The sequence below is a fragment of the Girardinichthys multiradiatus genome, chromosome 11 (assembly GCF_021462225.1).
Source record: "Girardinichthys multiradiatus isolate DD_20200921_A chromosome 11, DD_fGirMul_XY1, whole genome shotgun sequence".
In the NCBI taxonomy this organism is placed as follows: domain Eukaryota; kingdom Metazoa; phylum Chordata; class Actinopteri; order Cyprinodontiformes; family Goodeidae; genus Girardinichthys; species Girardinichthys multiradiatus.
The window spans coordinates 12,675,667-12,682,852 of NC_061804.1; positions in this window are offsets into that span (position 1 = coordinate 12,675,667).

The following is a 7,186-nucleotide window of genomic DNA, read 5'->3' on the forward strand; positions in this document are numbered from 1 at the left end:
GTCCTCCGCATCATGAAGGACTCCACCCATCCCTCACACAGACTGTTTCAGCTTCTCCCCTCAGGCAGATGGCTGAGGAGCACCCAGATCAGGACCACCAGGCTCAGAAACGGCTTCTTCCCTGAAGTTGTCAGACTGCTGACCTCGGGCTACACTCTGTAGACTCTCTCACTACACAGTCGCCTGCACTAAACACTTCACCCACTAAAGGTGCAATATTTCACTCAAACAGGGGCTGGTCATAAAAATAGAATATCACGAAAATTTTGATTTATTTCTGTAATTCCATTGAAAAAGTGAAACTTGTGAATTATATTCATTCATTACACACATACTGGTATATTTCAAATGTTAATTTCTTTCAATTTTGATGTTTATAACTGACAACTAATGAAAACCCCAAATTCAGTATCTCAGAAAATTTGAATATTGTAGTTCAATATTGAAGATACCTGGTGCCACTCTATCAGCTAATTAACTGGTAACACCTGCCTTTAAATGGTCTCTCAGTCTAGTTCTGTAGGCTACACAATCATGGGGAAGACTGTTGACTTTGTACAGTTGTCCAAAAGATGACCACTGGCACCTTGCACAAGGAGGGCAAGACACGAAAAGGTCATTGCTAAAGAGGCTGGCTGTTCACAGAGCTCTGTGTCCAAGCACATTAATACAGAGGCAAAGGGAAGGAAAAGATGTGGTAGAAAAAAGTGTACAAGCAATAGGGATAACCGCACCCTGGAGAGGGTTGTGAAACAAAACCCATTCAAAAATGTGGGGGAGATTCACAAAGAGTGGACTGCAGCTGGAGTCAGTGCTTCCAGAACCACCACGCTCAGACGTAGGCAAGACATGGGTTTCAGTAGTCGCATTCCTTGTGTCAAGCCACTCTTGAATAAGAGACGGCGTCAGAAGCGTCTTGCCTGGGCTGAAGACAAAAAGGACTGGGCTGCTGCTGAGTGGTCCGAAGTTATTTTCTTACTCAGTAGAGCTGAAGGCCACTATCAGAGCAACCTGGGCTCTCATAACACCTGAGCAGGGCCACAGACTGATCGACTCCATGCCACACCGCATTGCTGCAGTAATCCACGCAAAAGGAGCCCCAACTAAGTATTGAGAGCTGTACATGCTCAAACTTTTCAGTTGGCCAACATTTCTAAAAATCCTTTTTTGTATTGGTCAGAAGTAATCTAATTTTCTGAGATACTGAATTTGGAGTTTTCATTAGTTGTTAGTTATAATCATCAAAATATAAATAAAAATATATCAGTCTGTGTGTTATGAATGAATATAATATACAAGTTTCACTTTTTGAATGGAATTACTGAAATAAATCAATTTTTTCATGATACTCTAATTTTATGACCAGTAGTTGAAGGTGCAATATAAAGTACTACGGAGCCCGCGAGGGGACATGGGGGAATTTTTTTTTCTTTTGGGTCCCCACGCAATACTTTTGCGTTCCCACGCAATACTTTTTAAGTTCTCACGCAATTGTCTTTGCGTTATATCGCAATACTTTGTGGGAGACCCGTTTTTGAGATTTATTGAGTTTTATTTTGAAATCGGCCTTAAATAAAAGGATCTTCAATCAGACTTAAAGACAGTTATTATCCACATGCTGTCAAACTACTGAACTCTGGAGAATAAAACTGCACGAAACCACATCTGTGACATTTTATTTGCTTATTACTGCTGCATGATGTGTACTTTTGTTGCACGCCACTTTTGTTTTTATAGTGATTTGAACGGTTCTTCTTATCCTAAGCATTTAATCGCATTGTTGACTGCGTGTTAACCAGCATATGACAAATAAACCATATCAATGCTGTTTGTTTTGTGAGCAGTTTGTCAAATGTGCTGCTGTTCCAAAATGCACAGCTTTCTCAAGGTGATTAACAACTTTTGCGAGCGAACACAAAAGTATTGCGTGTCGACGCAAAAGAAAAAAAATCCCCCATGTCCCCTCGCGGGCTCCGTACCGTAGTACGTACATGTTTATTTAGTACTTTGCAAAGTCAATTTCAGCTTCACTTTTTAACTGTGTATATTTCTTTTTTTTTTTGCTCTTTGCTGCTCATATTTTTACTCACTGCTGTTTGTTGTTAGATTTAGCTTTGTTTGTCATATTTAGTTTTCTGTTTACTTAAGTATTAGGCTTCTTAACCGGGACCTACACTCACCGGCCACTTTATTAGGTACACCGGTCCAACTGCACGTTAACACAAGTTTCTAATCAGCCAATCACATGGCAGCAACTCAATGCATTTAGGCATGTAGACATGGTGATGATCTGCTGCAGTTCAAACAGAGAGCATCAGAATGGGGAAAAAAGGTGATTTAAGTGACTTTGAACGTGGCGTGGTTGTTGGTAAGGTAAGTTTATTTATATAGAGCTTTTCAGCAACGAGACACTCAAAGCGCTGTACATACAATTACAATACAATCACAAAGCAAATAAACACAGATACAGACACAGAAAAACACATCAAATGATAAAATCAAACAGGTAATTTAAAAAAGTAAAATAAAATAAAAATAAAGAGAATAGAATGATGGACAAGAAAATGAAATGAAAGGAAAATTGGACTGAAAACGTAACTAATAATGTTTAGATGGCACAGTCAAAGGCCACTCTAAACAAATACGTTTTTAATCTTGATTTAAAGCAATTTAGGGTTTCGGCGCTTTTACAGTTTTCTTTGAGTTTATTCCAGATTAGTGGAGCTTAAGAACTAAAAGCTGCTTCTCCATGTTTGGTTCTGGTTGTGGGTATGCAGACTAGATTTGAGCCGGAAGACCTGAGAGGTCTGGGTGGTTGATACACTGACAACAAGTCTGTAAAGTATTTTGGTGCTAAGCCATTCAGTGATTTATAGACTAACAGAAGTATTTTAAACTCTATTCTCTGAGCTACAGGGAGCCAGTGTAGGAACTTTAGAACCGGGGTGATGTGCTCCACTTTCTTAGTTCTAGTGAGGACGCGGGCAGCAGCGTTCTGGATCAACTGTAGCTGTCTGATCGACTTTTTACCCAGACCTGTGAAGACACCGTTGCAGTAATCAATTCTACTAAAGATGAACGCATTAATTAGTGTTTTCAAGGTCCTGCTGAGACATTAGTCCTTTAATCCTGGAGATGTTCTTTAGGTGATAGAAGGCCGACCTTGTTACTGTCTTTATGTGTCTCTGAAGGTTCAGGTCTGAGTCCATCACTACACCCAGGTTTCAAGCCTGACTGGTGGTTTCTAGCTGTATTAACTGAAGCTGTGTGCTAACTTTTAAACGCTCTTCCTTTGGTCCAAAGATTATTACTTGAGTTTTGTTTTGATTCAGCTGAAGAAAGTTTTGGCCCATCCATGCATTGATTTCTTCTAAGCATTTATTTACCCAGCGCTTGAATGGGTTCATAGTCACTGGGTGACATCGTAGCATATAGCTGTGTGTCGTCTGCATAGTTACGATAACTTACGTTGTTATTTCTTAAAATCTGAGTTAGGGGTAGCATGTAGATATTGAAATAGGAGGGGCCCTAAGATGGATCCTTGGGTAACGCCACATGTGATTTTTGTGGTCTCCTGATGTAAAGTTACCTACTGACACAAAAACGTTCCTGTCCTTCAAGTAGGATTTAAACCAGTTGAGTGCTGTACCAGAAAGGCCGACCCAGTTTTCCAGGCGCTCTAATAAAATGGAGTGATCAACAGTGTCGAATGCTGCACTAAGGTCCAGTAATACCAGCACTGTGGTTATTCCACAGTCTGCATTTATACGGATGTCATTGAACACTTTGACAAGAGCAGTCTCTATACTGTGGTGAGCAGGAAGCCTGACTGGAAGACATCGAAGCAGTTTGTCGTTGTTAGGAAGTTGTTCAACTGTTGAAACACAGCTTTTTCAATAATCTTACTGATGAAGAGGAGGTTTGATATAGGCCTGTAGTTCTGTACTAGCAGCTTGTCCAAGTTGCTCTTTTTCAATAGAGGTTTGATAATTGCTGTTTTCAGGGCCTGGTAGAAAACACTTGACAAAAGGGACGTGTTTATTATTTGTGTTAAATCAGATGTTATTACAGGCAAAGCTTTCTTAAGGAAAGCTGTGGGTAAAACATTAAGACAGCAGAAAGAAGAGGTTAGTTGCTGTACAATTTCTTCTAAGATTTTGCAGTTTATTTGGTGAAATTGGGAAATTTTGTCAAAATCAGTTCTAGTTGGAGACAACATTGGTACTGGAGTTGATGTGGATGTGCTGACTGCCCCTCTGATCTTTTGGGTTTTTTCAGTAAAGAATTTAGCAAATTCATTGCAGGCCCTGGTAGAGTGGAGTTCAGATGCTGCAGTTACAGGAGGGTTTGTTAACCTGTCGACCGTGGCAAATAATGCACCAGCATTGTTAATGTTTTTGCTGATCTCAGAGAAGAAAGATTCCCTTGCATTTTTCAGTTGTAGGTTATATCTATATAGTCTCTCTTTATAGATAATATAGTGAACCTGGAGTCCAGTCTTTCACCACCTGCGTTCAGCTTTTCGACACTCCTTTTTTTCACTTCTGACTGGAGGAGCACTTCTCCACGGAGACATTTTCTTCCCAGAAACGACTTTCACTTTAATTGGAGCAATTGAATCAATGATGTCCGAGATTTTAGAATGAAAGTTATCTACCAGCTCATCTACAGTGTTACAGGGCAAAGTGGAGGTAGAAGAGTAAATCTGGTTAAAGGTTTCAGCAGCACTGTCCTTAAAGATGCGTTTTCTTATCATGTCTCTTTGGCAAACTGAGTCATTGCAGATGATGCTTTCAGAAATAACAGAAAAGTGGTCAGATAGAGCAACATCAGTTACAGACACCTTGGAAATGTTTAGACCCTTAGTGATGATCAAGTCCAAAATATGTCCCTGTTTGTGTGTTTGCTGTTTAACATGTTGAGTCAAACCAAAATTTATACGAGTGTCACATAGATTTATTTCACTTCTGTCTTCAGGATTGTCCATGTGAATGTTGAAGTCTCCCACAATAATTAAACAGTCATAATAAACACAAATCACAGATAAAAGCTCATTAAAATCACTGATAAAGTTTGTTTTGGACTTAGGAGGCCTGTAAATATTCAAGAACATGGTTCGGACCGGGCTCTTTACCTGGAGACCCAAATGTTCAAAAGAGTCAAATTTTCCCAGAAATATTTTTTTACACTCTAATAAATCTTTAAACAAAGTGGCCACACCTCCACCTTTTCTTTGCAAGATCGTGGTCAGTAATGAAGTCATTGATTAAAAATGATTTTCCTGACAGAGATCTAATGTTCAATAAAGCCAGTTTATATGACTTAGTTGTTGATATTAACTCTGTGTCTGGTTGTACCTGACAGTTTATGGCTTTTGTTGATTGTTTATTACTGTCTCTTATCCTTTTGGCTTTGTTCTTTCTGTCACGTATAAGCACAGAGATTTTACAACTATCTCCTATTAGGGGCCCGAGTTTTTCCTGGACATGCTCATTTCTGATAGAGTTACCACTGGGGCCCAGACTGCATCACAGAGAAGTGATTTGAAAGTCCTGATTAGGAGGAGATAGATTAGGAGGTGGTGGAGGTCTGCAGCATTTGGAAGATGTTGGTTTAGTAGCAGGGCCTCGGCCACGGGGGGTGTTGAATGGAGAAGATGTCAGAGCCATTTGGGTCCCGATTTTAAGAGCTCCTTTCATGTTATCAGAATCCAGTAAAGCAAAAAGCGGGCTTAGTGGGGAGATGGGAGAGTTCTGTGCGGTCGGGGTCTGGGGGGATGGGGGTATAATTGGGGGGTCCACTTCTCCTGTGCATTTTGACGGGGAGACCTTTTGTGATGACCTCTCTTTCTCAGCCAACTGGCTGATTGTTTCTGCTGGAGTTGTTGGAGGCAGCGTTATCATTGTTGTTGATACTCCATGTTCTCTGCTGAAGGTCGAAGCTGCTGGCGGATTATTTACTGAATAGAAGAGATTAGATGTGAGACGTCTGGCTCCTGGCTTGTTCAAACAGAAACCATCTTGCTTGAAGAGTTGTCTTTTTCTCCAAAAATATTAAAGTTGTCGATGAAGTTCACAGGTGTGGTGGCACGTTTTTTTTCAACCACTTATTAATCATCAGAAGTCTGGAAAAACCTCATCTCCACAGAAAATCGGTGCAAAGGGTCCGCTGAGAAACACCTTGAGACCTCCAACAATATTCAGAAGACGAGTGAAATCCTCCTTCAGTCCTTCTGATTTTTTCTTAGCCACGTCATCCATGGCTCCACAGTGTATAATAAGGTTTTCTAGAGACGGGCGCTTTTCTGTGATTGCAAGAATATTCTGAGATATCAGACACCACGTTACTGGTACCAATCATAACTTCTGTGTTCTTCTTGTTGCAAAAGTTTTTAATCCCATCCACAGCTGTGTTGCCCACTATTAGGGTTCTTGGTCTGGTGAGGCGTTTTTCTCTGGCAGCTTAGGAGAAGACTGTTTAGAATGAAGGTTGTTCTCAAACCTTTTATTGTTCTCACAAGATGGGATCATTTGCTGGTTTTCATTCTGTAGTGGAGCAAATATATTTTGGAGGGGAATTCCATTATTTCCAGCTGTCTCAGTCCTATCAGTTGTTGTGACAGCAGCTCGCTGTCGAAGTCTCCTTTTCCCAGGGGAAACCGGGGCATTTCTCTGTAATTCTGGCCATTCTAATTTATTTAATTGCTGAGATCTTCCAGTGAGTCGTCCACCTTGATTTTTTGGGCATGCGCCTAAAACATGCCAGGGGGGTCTGCCGGTAGGTTTATTCTCAGTGTTCTGATTGACGGCTGAGTTGTTGAGCTGGCTGTCACTGTTTGGGATCACAGGCAGAGTTGAATCATCGTTGTATCCCATATTCACCTCCACATTCACTTCTAGTCGGTGGATTTTCATCTCCAAAACAGCCAATTTCTGTGAATGTTTGTCAAAGTCCTCTGTGGTGAAGGGAGGCATTTTGTGCTGATTAGCTGGCGTCAACTTGTCCTGCTTTCGAGTTCGATTATAAAAACACCAAAGTCCTTAAAAAATAAAAATAAAAATAATAATAATCCTTGGGAGACCAATATTTCCGTAATTTTGGCTAAGAGATAAAAAGTGAGGAGTAAAAGAATGCAAGCAAGCAGGGAGCTTAGGAGTAAAGCGTCTGAGCAGGCAGAGAGGCGGAA